The 14,255-nt window shown below is 37.6% G+C and overlaps 1 long non-coding RNA gene across 1 annotated transcript; it reads left to right on the top strand.

Moving 5' to 3' along the window:
- Positions 1-107: 107 nt before the first annotated feature.
- Positions 108-13,385, top strand: LOC129885046 (uncharacterized). Its single transcript, XR_008766036.1, has 3 exons — positions 108-231; positions 7,157-7,218; positions 13,141-13,385. It is a non-coding gene; the product is annotated as an uncharacterized LOC129885046 (long non-coding RNA).
- Positions 13,386-14,255: the final 870 nt, after the last annotated feature.

Raw genomic sequence — 14,255 nt, forward strand, 5'->3', positions numbered from 1 at the left:
ACATGTGGAGGAAACTTAAAGGCTAAATTAAAATGACATGTTATAATCTCATGCAACCTATGTATTTACTTATGGTCTTAAGTGTTATTGTTGATTGTGTAGGTGATTTTGCATATGTTTGTGATTGATGGTTAACTCGGGTACCATGCTTAGTATGATTGATTGATTGTTGGATCATGTACCATGCCGATATGCTAACATTATTGATGGTTGACTCGGATATCACGCCTGGTATAATTCATTATTGTTATCTTGGGTACCATTCCTGGTATGATTTATTATTGTTTACTAGGGTACTACACCTATATACTATTAGTTTTTGTGTGGGTTCTATAAGAGAGGCGATGTGTGGATATTTTGATTATGTGGGAAAGGTGTTATGCATTTTTGATTTCAAGATAATGAGATTTAAATTAGTATTATGTTGTAACTATTATATATCTGTGTTGACTGATCTTGCTATATAGTTGTACTTTGTTTACATTATTGCTTTGAACTGGCCGTGTGATTCTACCAGTACACAGTTCTTTTATGTACTAATACTGCACTTGTTCTTTTCTTATTGAGTACAAGGCATCTTTCGGAGGCTGATCTAAGACCTCAATTAAGGGAATCATGACTTTGAATACAAGAGTGAGCTACTCTTATCAGGCTGTCGTAGATTCCTCTTAGTTTCTCAGTCCTTCCTTTTCAAACTTAGACATTCCTAGATTCTAGTTAATGTTAATTGTTCTAGGGTTTCATCCCTATAGTTTAGACTTTTATTTAGAATTTTGGTACTATGATCTTCAGATTCTCGGGGGTGTTTTTCCATAAATGATTTTATTTAATAATTCATTTTATGGAGACTCGGTCTGTGTTCTTTTGAACTTGTTAATTTGTCTATTTTGCATGTTTACTTCTTAAAAATCATATTGTTGGATTACGTTTAGTTAATATTTGGTTCTCCCACTGAAAGGATAGTGTGGATACCACTCATGGTGGGTCAGGATCATGAGAAAGCTGGTATCAAAGCATTAGGTTCGTTAATATCATTGTGCCAAAATAAGCCTAGAAGAGTCTTATGGAATGGTACATATACGTATGTACTTTTCTTTAGGAGGCTGCATAACTTTAGGGAATTCTTTCTGTTTCCTTCCTTCGTGATATAATTTGATTCGAATTGGTATCTGGCAATCCAAGTTGGTATCTAACCTCTTTCACTCTTCTGCCCATAGATGGTTGATACTCATTGCCATGATGCAAGGATAGTAGCTCTGGTAGTTAAGCTAGCAATGGAACCAACATCAAGAGAATACGACAGAGGCAAAGGTAGGGGTAGGTGAAGGGGTAGAGATCGAGGAAGGGAAACACCCACTAAGGCTGAAGCTTAGGCTGAAGATGTACTAGTAAAGCGACCCCTCTGCTACCCTATGATAATATGGAAAAGAATGTTAAGATTTAGGTTGAGGAGGATGCAGAGCCAGAGGCGAGGGCACAAACTGAGATTCCAGGTCTTCCCCTTATGGATTCAGGGGTGGTCAAACCGATATTGTTTTTTTGAGTGGGTTGGCAGGTACTGGAGCTACTCCCACTGCATATGCTGCTCATGTTCTAGTCACTTATCCTATTTCTACTATAGACCCTAAGATGGATGGAGAATTAGTAACTGATGCATTCTTTCATCCACCTTTGGACCCTATGATGACTGGAACAGAGCATGGGCTGCTGTCTAAGTTCTTAAAGCTAAAGCCTCCATTGTTCAATGGTTTTGAGAATGAGGATGCTCATGAATTCATCTTGGAATGCTGCGAGAGACTTCACAAGTTAGGTATATTGCACCAACATAGGGTTGAGTTCACGACCTTCTAATTTTAGGGTGAGGCAAAATAGTAGTGGAGGGATTTTGTGGAATGTCAATCATCAATCTTGCCTCTACTCACTTAGACCCAATTCCATGCTTTGTTCTTAGAGAAATATGTGCCCCAAACTTTAAGTGATCAAAAAATAGATGAGTTCATGCTCCTCAAGCACGGTAGCATGACTGTAGCCACCTATGAGGCTATGTTCCATGCTCTGTCCCACTATACTATGCAATTAGTGAAATCTGAGAAAGATAGGATTTATTTGTTCATTAAAGGTTTGAATTCTAAATTGCATGTTGTTTCTGTGCACATGACCTTGGCAGGTAGGAGTTTTAATAAGGTGATTGACTTTGTTACGAAAGTACAAGGAGTTTGAGAGGTTGGGCAAGACAAGGCATTGTCTAAGAAGCCCAAGAATGTGAGAAACTACAATGGTTCTTACTCCAGAAGTTCTCATCAGTAGGCTTATTCAGCCAGAAAAATTTAGTCATCTATGCCCTCTTTCACGGGTGGTTATTTAGGGGTTCCTCATTAGTCCTTGACTCATGGTGGTCAAGGGGCTTCTTATGCATCGACAGGAATGCCCTTATTAGACCACAGTTGCTTTAATTGTGGGGAGCAAAGGCACTTTAAGAGGGAATTCCCTTAGAGACAAACAGTTAAGTAGGTTCAGCAGCATACTAGAGTAGTGGTACCCATAGAAGGAGGAAATAATGGAAGAGGACGTCCACATGATGATCAAGGATGTAATTAGGGAGGCTGTGGAGGTTGAGAAAATGGAAATACTGGTAGAGGAGCAACGCAAACAGGTAGAGGTGTTTCTTATAATAATGATAGAGCTCATTATTATGCTTTTCAGGCAGACTAGAGGTTGAGGCAAAAAAATGGATGGCTACAATATTGTTTGATCCAGGTTCAACTTATTCATATGTATCTGTTAGTTTTGCCTTGGGACTGGATTTGATTTGTGATACCTTTAATGCCCCTATCTATGTTGCGGCCCAGTTGGAGAGCCAATAGTAGTAACCCATGTATATCATTCTTGTTTTGTAGTGTTATGGGTCTACAAACATTGGTAGATCTAGTGATATTGGATATGCAAGACTTTGATGTGATCTTGGATATGACTTAGTTGTCCCCTAATTTTTCCATGCTTAACTACAATGCTAAGATCATGACTCTAGAGATCCCAAGTAGGGAAAAATTAGAGTAGGAAGGGGTGTATATGACTAAGCCATTAAAGATCATATCCTTCCTTTGAGCTAGCACACTAGTGGGGTAGGATTGTTTTGCCTATATGGCTCATACGGGGGATGTTAGTGCAAGTCCCCTTCTATCGAGACTATTCCTCTGGTTTTGGAGTTCCCAAAAGTGTTTCCAAAAGACTTCCCTCGTATGCCTCCGGATAGAGACATTGATTTCTTTATTGAATTGGAGTCTAGAACTTGTCCAATTTCTATTCCTCCCCATTATATGGATCCAACATAATTGAGACAACTCATAGCTCAGCTTTAGGAACTACTTGATAAATGATTCATTCATCCTAGTGCTTCTCCTTTTGGTGCTCCTATGTTGTTTGTTTAGAAAAAGAATGATACCATGAGGATGTGTATAGATTACAGGCAGTTAAATAAGGTCACCATCTGAAAGAAGTACCCCTTACCTCATATTCATGATCTCATTGACCAGTTGCAGAGTGCTTTAGTATTTTCTAAGATTGACTAGAGGTCGGGGTATTATCAGCTGAAGATTAAGATAAAGGATATGTCTAAAATGGCTTTCATAACTCGGTATAGGCATTATGATTTTTTGGTTATATTTCTTCGATTGACTAATGCTCCGGCCACTTTCATGAGTTTGACGAATGGGGTGTTCAAACCATTCTTGGATGCTTTTTTGATTATTTTCATGGATGATATTTTGATCTACTCCAAGGAAAAGAAGGTTCATGCCAAACACCTTTATGTTGTTATGTTTATCCTGGGTAAGCAGAATTTATATGCCAAATTTTCCAAGTGTTAATTCAGGCTATCATCAATTTCCATTTTGGGGCATGTGGTTTCAAAAGATGGGGTGATGGTAGATCCTTGAAAAATTGAGGCGGTTAAAAAATGGGTATAGCCTAATTCTGTGATGGAGGTTAGAAGTTTTGTGGGCTTTACTAGCTACTACCACAGGTTTTTCAAGAGCTTTGCTTCTATTACTACGCATCTGACAAACTTGACTCAAAGGAGGTACCATTTGAGTGGACTGACAAATGTGAAGAGGGTTTTCAAAATCTCAAGACTTTTTTACTACAACACCTATCCTGACATTTTCGATAAAAAGTACGAATTTCATTGCTTATTGTAATGCTTTACATTCAAGATTGGGTGATGTGTTTATGCGGGATAAGAATGTCCTAGTCTATGCCTCAAGGAAGATTCATGAGAGGAACTACCCAATTCATGATTTGGAGTTGGTGGCAGTAGTGTTTGCTCTCAAAATCTGGAGACACTATCTTTATGGTGTCAAGTGTGAGGTGTTCACAGATCATGATAGTTTGCTATATGTGTTCACTCAAAAAGATCTAAATTTGAGACATAGAAGATGGATGGAGTTGCTCAAGGATTATGAGGCTACAATTTAGTACTATCCGGGTAAGGTTTATGTGGTGGCAAATGCTTGAGCTGAGATACCATGAGAATGGGTTGTTTGGTTTGCTTGGTGGTATCCAAGTGACACTTAGCGAGAGAGATTTAGGATCTTAAATCTAGGTTCATGTAGTTAGGAATATCAGAGAAGGGTGGGGTGATGGACAATAATGAGGTCAAGCCCACCTTCATTGAGGAAATCAAAGCTAAGAAATTTGAACAAGCTCAAAATTAAAGTGGTGTCTGGGGAGACTCAAGATGCTGATCTTGATGCAAGTGGTGTGCTCAGTTTTAGGAGAAGTATATGTGTACCTCAGGTTGTTGATTAGATCCAGAATGTGTTGGCAAAGTCTCATAGTCCGCATTATTTTATTCAACCGGTTGTGACTAAGATGTATTGTGGGTTAAGAAAGCTTTATTGGTGTCCTGGGATGAAAAGTGACATAGCAAAGTTCATGGATAAGTGTCATAATTATCAACAGGTGAAGTATGAACATCAAAGGCCTGATTTTGTTGTGGGTCTTTCTAAGACCGTGGGAAAGTATGATTCGATTTGTGTCATTATTGACTGATTGACTAAATCACCCCACTTCATTCCATTCATAGTGGATTATAACTCTCAATAATTAGCTAAGATTTATGTCAAACAGATAGTAAGGTATCACGAGGTGCCCCTTTCTATCATTTTAGATCGTGACACTATTCTAGCTTAGATAAGTCCTAAAGAACCCAAGAGAGATGAGTGAGAAAACGTCATCAAAACTCTAAACCACCAATAATACCTATGGACTATATATGGAGCTACGGGTCGTAAGTGGGGCTCATTAGTTTACTTCCTACCTTAGACTCTTCTACGGATGGGTTCTACGGACCTTAGGAGTTCCTACGAACAATAGGTGGTTATCATAGAAGAAATTTGGAGACTCAAAACCTCCAAGTGTATAGGACGAAGGGACCCTATAATTCATAGAAAGTTCTATAGACCATAGAATGTCCCGTAGACAAGGGTTCTGAAGCCTCAACCTCAGACCCTTTCCCATGACTAGGGTCCATGACCTGTATGATGATCTTTGAACCATAGAAGGGTCCATAGACCCAATCTTTGCAATTCAAGTGAGCTCTAGTAAGTCTATCCAGCTTCTACGAGAGGTCTCTTATGGCCCCTAGAAGGTAACCTTAGATGGTGTTTATCAGGTTAAATGAAGTGTAATTACTGTAAGGCCCTAGAAGTTGGAAAGTTGAAAAAATGGAGATTAAAGGAAGTCTCTAAAAAATCTTAGCTTTTTAGCACCAGGTGAACTCTATAGAGCCCTACACGGGCGTGAAGAGGACCATGAGCCATGGAAAGTTCACGTATTCCACCTCTAGTAAGTGGAGAGTTAAGGTTGAAGGACCATGAGAGGGGTCAGAGACTATAGAAGGCACCACGAGCAGTGTTTGTACTCCGAGGTCCAACCCCTTTAAGGGCCCTGATAATTCCACTCCACATGAGATGTTCATGAACTGTAGTGGTGTTCATGGACCGTGAAGAGGTCTGTGAAACTCTACCCTCAGAACCTTGGGATGGTTTAACTTTATGAGGACCTTTAGACCCATAGTGACCTTCAGGAACCCTGGTGGCCTCTGTAGAAGTCGATACCCCCCCACATTTTCTCAACTTAACCCTATATATTTATGGACCAAAAAAATAAGTCTCTTATCATACCCAAAAGGGTTTTCCTTCTCATTATCAGGTAGAAATTTTGAAAGAAGAGATTAGAGATGAGAAAAAAGGGTTCAAGGTTTTCAAGCGAGGTCTTTAATTTTTGGTGAGATAATCTTCATTTCAGGTATGTATGGCTAATCACAATATTGGACTGAGTTCTTCCTCGTTCCCTACATCTTCATTCAGTCAAGATTGAATTAGAGTTTAAGTTTTAATCCTATTAAATTGAGATCTTGAGTTATCTATGTAATTCTCATTGAGTTCTTTATATATTTGAGTGTATTGTGATGATTCCCATGATTTGAGTTCTTTAATTTTTGTTCATGATTTCATTCACATGAACCTTAGTTGAATTGATAATCATTATATTAACATGCATATTTAATTGTGTTATGAAAGAGCATGAGCATTAAGTTAAAATGAGTTTGAGTATTGAGTTAAGTGATTTGAGAAAGAGTTTTGATGTGATGTGGATGATCTTTTTAAAAGTATATTTTGAATGAAAGAGAATGATGGTTCGAGATGAGATTGAGTTTTGAAAGGTCTAATAAGACTAGATGAGATGATTTGATTGAGCATAGCTTTTTAGGAGCACCAATTTGGGTAAGAGTAATTAACAATTCAAACCTCATAAACTACGTAGCCAAAAGAGGATAAACTATGGTTGAGGCAATGACAGTGCAAAGTATTGTATCATCACTAGCTCATAAGTGATGGCTGTCGACTAGAAAAAATCCCTGAAGTAAGTGTCATGATATTTACTGAGTTGATATTACTGAGTCTATTTTCAAAGCATTTTTTAATTATAAACTCATGTATCATCTTGAGTTGATATGAGATAACTTCAAAGTTGATTCCCTTGAGTTGAGTTATTTGATGTTGAGTTTTGTTGATCATATTTCCTTTAAGCTATTTTACATACTTTTATATTCCATGTGCTGACGCAATTTGTCCTGCTTCATTTTATGATGTAGATACAGGTGCTAGAGATCCTCAACAGGCACATCATTAAAGATCCATTTCTTTCCTGATAGTGGTGAGACCTCCTTTTCTTTTAGAGGATTCATAATTAATTCATTCATTGCTTATGAGTAGTTTCTTTTGATGTAACCTTGGACTTGCCTTGGCACCTTTCTAGTACTAAGTTAGAGGTTTCATAGATAGAGTCAGAGTGGAGATAGAGTGGTCTTTTTCAGAGTTTTCTTTTAAAATGTACTTTCATTAATTGAGTTTATGACATTGAGTTACATTATACTTTATGTATTTTAACAGTATTATTTATCTATTGATGATGATACTTGAGTTGACCACTTGGGTCCTCTTACCCTTAAGTTGAGTCTTCCGCTGAGTGATTGAATAAGTGATCAGATCAAGTAGTCCTCTTGGGGGCCATCAATGGCCTCTAAGTGTCAGCCATGCCTAGGGTACTCTCTCGGAGTGTGATAATTACTTCTTATCCCCACTCTTCCTATGTAAATACCTTGACATTTTAGGACTAAATTGAGTTCCATATCGGTATCTTACAACATTTTCCCCTCATAATCACTTCTAACATTTAGAGAAAGGTTTCAAAAGGAGAAAAATCTAGGTACAAGTGTCTCAATCGAATTCTTCGAGTTTCATCAAGAAAATTGCTCTTCCAAGTATGTAAGTCTAATCATAGCGCCGGACTAAGTTTTTTCTTGAGCTTTACATCTTAATTTCATTATTAAAGAGTTCAAGTTTGAGTATTAGCCTGAATTGTATTATGTTTGACATTGCTAGAACCTTCCTCCATTTATACTCCTATTGGTGCGTCGATTGTGGCTAAAAGTGACTATAGAAATTGTCCAGTTATGGTTTTCCATAAAGCTACCCTAAGTGACCTCGTTGAGCTTGAGATGACCGATTTTGATGTTATCCTAGGAATAAATTGACTATATGCATGTTATGCTTCTATTTATTGTAGAACCCGAGTGGTTAAGTTTCAATTCCCAAATGAGCCAGTCTTAGAATGGAAGGGTAGTAACTTCGTATTTAAAGGTCAATTCATTTCATGCCTTAAATCTCGAAAGATGATTTTCAAGGGTTGTATTTATGATCTTGTGAGGGTTAGGGATGAGAATTCTGAAGCTCCTATCCTAGAGTCGGTCCCAATTGTAAATGAGTTTCTGGATGTATTTCCCAATGATTTACCCGATGTTTCTCCTGAAAGGGAGATTAATTTTGGTATAGACCTTCTTCAGAATACTCAACCTATTTATATCAATCCTTACCTGATGGATCCGGTGGAGTTAAAGGATAAATTAAAGGACTTGTTAGACAGGGGATTCATTAGGCCAAGTATTTCTCCATGAGGTTCTCCCGCATTGTTTGTTAGAAAGAAGGATGGTTCATTACGTATGTGCATTGATTATCGGCAATTGAATAAGGTAACCATCAAGAATAAGTATCCAATTCTGAGAATAGATTACTTGTTTGATCAATTGCAAGGGGCAAGTTACTTCTCCAAGATAGACCTTTGTTCCGGTTATCACCAATTAAAGGTGATGGAGTATGACATTCCCAAAATGGCATTTTGAACAAGGTATGGCCATTATGAATTTTTAGTCATGTTGTTTGGTTTGACCAATGCTCCTGCAGCTTTCATGGACTTAATGAATAGGGTGTTCAAGTAGTACCTAGATATATTTGTGATTGTGTTCATCCATGGTATTTTGATTTACTCTCGAAATGAGAAGGAGCATGCAAGTCACTTGAGGATTGTGTTGAAAAATCTAAGAGACAAACAACTATTTGCAAAGTTCAACAAATATGAGTTTTAGTTAAGGGAGGTGTCCTTCCTTGGTCACATTATGTTCGGTGAAGGGATTATGGTTGATCTTAAGAAAATTGAAGCGGTTAACAATTGGCCTAGACCATTATCTCCTTTGGATATTAGGAGTTTCTTGGTCCTAGTAGGATACTATAGGAGATTTGTGGAAGGGTTTTCATCGATCTCATCACCTTTGACCAAGTTGACTCAAATGAAGGTGAGATTTCAATGCTCGGAAGCATGTGAAAAGAGTTTTCAAGAATTGAAAGATCATCTCACTACCTCTCCTATCTTGACCATTCCGAAAAGGTCCACTGGTTTCGTGGTGTATTATGATGCCTTAAGGGTTGGTCTTGGTTTTGTATTCATGCAACATGGTAAGGTAATAGCCTATGCTTCTAGACAACTTAAGGTGCATGAATAAAACTATCCATTCCATGATCTTGAACTAGAGGCAGTTGTGTTTGCCTTAAAGGTTTGGAGACACTATCTTTATGGTGTCCATGTGGATGTGTTCACAGACCATAAGAGTTTACAATATGTGTTTAAGAAAAAATATTTGAACTTTCGGTAAAGGAGATGGCTTGAATTATTGAAGAATTATGATATGAGTGTGTTGTATCATCCGGGCAAAGCTAATGTAGTTGCCGATGCACTAAGTAGATTATCCATGAGTAGTGTGGTACAGGCTGAAGAAGATAAGATGGAATTGATTATAGATGTTCATAGATTGGCACATTTAGGTGTGCTTTTGGTTGTTTCTAATGCTGGAGGTGTTCTTGTTCATAATGGTTTGAAATTGTCTTTAGTAGCGAATGTCAAGGCCAAGCAAGACCAAGATTCAATGTTGGTTGAGTTAAAGAAGTCGGTTGTCAAAAACACCATTGAGGCTTTCTCCCAAAGGGGAGATGGTGTGCTATGTTACAAAGGACATTTGTGTGTACCTATCATTGATGGGTTGAGAGAGCTGATATTAAATGAGGCCCATAGTTGCCAATACTCGATTCAGCCGAGTTCTACCAAGATGTATCATGATTTGAAAGAAGTGTATTGGTGGAATCGCATGAAAAAGGACATAGCAGAGTTTGTAGCTACGTGTATAAATTGCCAACAAGTTAAAGTTGAGCATCAAAGAATGGGAGGTCTAACCCAAGATATCAAAATTCCTTTATGGAAATGGGAAGATGCAAATATGGATTTTGTAATAAGTTTGCCTCTTACTAAGAAGCCACATGATTCCATTTGGATTGTTGTAGATTGGATGACCAAGTCGGCTCATTTTCTACCGGTTAAGACTTTCAATGGTGCTGAAGATTATGCTAAGTTGTATGTACGTGAGTTGGTAAGACTTCATGGTGTGCCCTTGTCCATCATATCAGATTGAGGTATACAATTTATTTCACACTTTAGGAGGTCATTTCAAAAGAGTCTCGGTACAAAGGTTAAGTTAAGTACCACTTTTCACCCACAAATGGATGGTCAAGTCGAAAAAATGATCCAAACTCTAGAGGATATGCTAAGGGCGTATGTAATTTATTTTAAAGGAAGTTGGGATGAAAATTTCCCATTGATTAAGTTTGCCTATAATAATAGCTATCACTCTAACATCCACATGGCTCTTTTCAAAGTATTGTGTGAAGGAGATGTAGATCCCCGGTGGAATGGTTTGAAGTTGGCAAGATAGACTTGATTGGTCCAGATTTGGTTATCGATGCTATGAAGAAGGTAAGACTCATAAGGGAGAGGTTGAAGAGGGCTCAAATTTATCAAAAGTCCTATTTCTATGTTAGAAAAAAAGATCTTGAATTTAAAGTGGATGATTGGGTCTATTTGAAGGTTTCACTCATGAAGGGTGTAATGCATTTTGGCAAAAAAAGGGAAATTGAGTCCTAGATACGTTGGAACTTACAAGGTATTGAGACGTGTTGGTAAAGTGGAATATGAATTAGAGTTTCCATTTGAATTATCTACGGTTCATCCGGTGTTTCATGTGTCTATATTGAGAAAGTTTGTGGGCAATCCGAATTCCATTGTACCATTGGAAAATGTAAGTTTTGAAGAGAATATGACTTATGAGGAAGTTCCGGTGGAATTCTTAGACCGGCATGTTAAGAAGTTAAGAAACAAAGAAGTTGTATCCGTCAAAGTATTATGGAGGAATCAAAAAGTAGAGAGTGTTACTTGGGAAGCGCAGGCGGATATGATGAAACGATACCCGTACCTCTTTCCCTCTACTCAAGCTTAATGTAGTAAGTTGTTCTTATCCAAGAAAATTAAACTATTACGCATTCAGTTCCTCCTATGTCATTCATATGCATGCATGTTCATGAAAAAGTTAATTTTAAAGTTATGATTTTATGTTAAGTTGAAGATTTTAATGTTCCATGCATTTTAAGTTATCATAATCATGTTGGGTCGCTAGTCCTCTTTCCCATGTCCTTCCTATATTAGTTGAATCTCATTCGAGGAAAAATGTTCCAAAGGGGGGGACATTGTAATCTTCCTCAAAACGTTCATAATTGCCTTAAGAATGTCTTGGGAATAGGCCGCTCGCGTAATGCATTATCCTTATTCTTTTTGACAAATCCGAGCCTGGAATGTCGGTCGGGGGTTAAAATCTATGGAAAAATAGTCTCGATGGATTTTTAGGACTCTTGTATCTAAAGATAAATTTTGTCAAAAATTGCACAAAACAGTGAGGTGTGCGACAGCTCCATATCGCCCACTTGTTCCCTTTCAGTGTAATTTTTCCTTGAGTCAAATTCTGGACAAAATCTCATTCACTAAAAATTCTCCTATCCGGGAGTAGCTCCACATCGCGGACCTGGGAGATGTTTTTTGCCCGAATTCAGTTTTTATGTAAGGGCACTTTAGACTTTTTCCTAGTTGTTCGTTAATGAACCTGGATGTTTTTAGGCCTAATTCCACTCTATAAACTACCCTAAACCCTTAATTCCATTCATTCTTCTACAACTCACCTACTCAAATATTTCTCTCTCTACAAGAGGCTCTGAAGGACTCTATTGAAGATTTTCAAGAAATTCACTCAAGCTCTCCCTCAAAATCCTCAAATTATTCCAAATTCTTTTGTCTTCTCACTCAAGGTATGTGGAGATTGATTTATAGACTCTTTTCACCCATGAAGTCCCAAAGAATTCTAAGTTTTCATTAAATTTTCAATTTGATTTTGAACCCTAGTTTTGATGAATTGCATTGGACTGATTTGATTTCATTTTAAAATGTCATGAATGATCTTTATATGCATTTTCTCATGTGAATTGCATGATTTCAAGTTGATTTATAGATGTCCATGCATATTTTCAAGCTATGATTAATGAGTTGATGAGTTGATCATGAGTTAAGTGATTTTCAATGAAAGTTTTATATGAGTTAAAGTTGAAATTTATGATTCTAAAATTAAATTTATGATGTTGACCAAATTTAAGATCAAAAAATGTTTAAAGATGGGGATAAGGACAATTCTCATCGAAGTTATAAATTCTTATAAATCACTAAATAGATGAGCTATTCCTAATATGTTTTAAAGATGGATTGATGGGCAGTTACTATCTTTCTCTACCATGTTATGATCATATTTATGAGTTTTCATTGGGATATTGAAAAAGTACTGAGAGGGATTCTAGGTGGGGTTCAGTCCGGTAATACAGTTAGTTACCCAAGAGAATCCTAGTAGAAACCTTAATTCCTAAACTACGTTGCCCACATAGGTTGCCTTCATGGCCTAACTAGTGGATCCACAAATTGCACACTTGAGTTGAGTTAAGTTCTTGTTGGAGTATGTCCTGGCAAGGTAGCCTCTCCTATTTTGGTGCAGGAGTCACCGGTCTGTCTCGATGTAGGAGTCATCAGATTTTATGTAATAGCTCGCATGGTCTTAGTTGTCGGTTAATGCTCCTATCCCACATAAATTAAAGTATAAGTTATGAGATGTCAAGTTATGAGTTTATGATAGAGTCTTATGATATAAATTGACCAAGACTTTCTTATGATTTAAATTTCTTTTAAACTATACTCATGTTCATTCTGATTGGTCATGCATCCTATGACATATTGATTACGTTCTTTACTTATTCATGCATACCTCACATACATAGTGCTAAAATATACTAACACATATTTTGCCTACATTGTATCATAATGTAGGAACGGATGACACTCACGATCACCCCACTCGTGGCTAGAGATTTGCTTTAGATTTCAAAAAAGTTGGTGAGTCCTCATTCTACTGAGGACAAGAATTTTATTCATGTTACTATTATTTACACTTTCTTATATTGTTAGGGTGAGCTAGGTGCTTGTCCTAAGACCCCGTCAAGACTAGAATAGAGGCATGTTTTGACGATATTATGGTGTAGTCCGGTTGGACGTTTATAAAGTTGATGTCTCTTAGTCCCATTCCCCACTTAATAATTACTTCCACTCATGTTTATGTTGTTCTTTATCTGATGTATGAGATGTATGCTAAGATGGCTTATGGTTAGGGTCTCTCGCATCCTGATTGTCGAGTTACGACTAGGCCCTAGGTCGGGTTATGACATTAACCAATAGGAAAAAAACCAAAATACCCCTAACTTAAAATGAGTTAGACACCTGTATGAAAGGCCAAGACGGCCCGTGAAGCTCACCATAGGTCGTGGTGAGTGTCGTGGTGATTAGGGTGAGTTGGACTAGGCGGAGGTTGCCACTACAGAAGTCATCACAATTCTTCAAGGGATCCATGGACCGTGGTCCCTGTTGTGAACCTTTCCCTTGTTTCCTGGCACTTATACAACCCCTCTCCATGGGACGTAAAGATGAGTACAACCCATGTTTAGGTCTCGTGATCCCTATCTGGTGTGAATTTTCTGTGATTTCCATCTTGAACTCCATTTTCTGACTTTCTGACCTCCAAGGTCTTAAAAATAGACTTGCTTAATGCAGGCCTAGCATAGGTGTCATATAGTAAACTAGAATAAAAACATTCTACCGATGCCAAACCTATGAAATGTCATACAGATTCGCTCAACATAGGTCCAACATATTTTTCAAACAGTGCACTACCATGAAAAAGGCCAACAATTTGGTATTTGTATTTGACCTGCATCTCGTATGTTCACATATGCAAAATGTAGGTGCAATGAAGTATAGGTATGGTGAGTAATTTTAAATTTTGACCCGCTAATCCAAAAGTGAAGAACCCTTCTTTTTATTCTTCTTAAACTGTCCAAACCTCTCAACTCCCCCTCTATTCTCTTCCCCTTGTCCTACTAACTCCACAA

The sequence above is a fragment of the Solanum dulcamara genome, chromosome 4, assembly GCF_947179165.1.
Source record: "Solanum dulcamara chromosome 4, daSolDulc1.2, whole genome shotgun sequence".
NCBI lineage: Eukaryota > Viridiplantae > Streptophyta > Magnoliopsida > Solanales > Solanaceae > Solanum > Solanum dulcamara.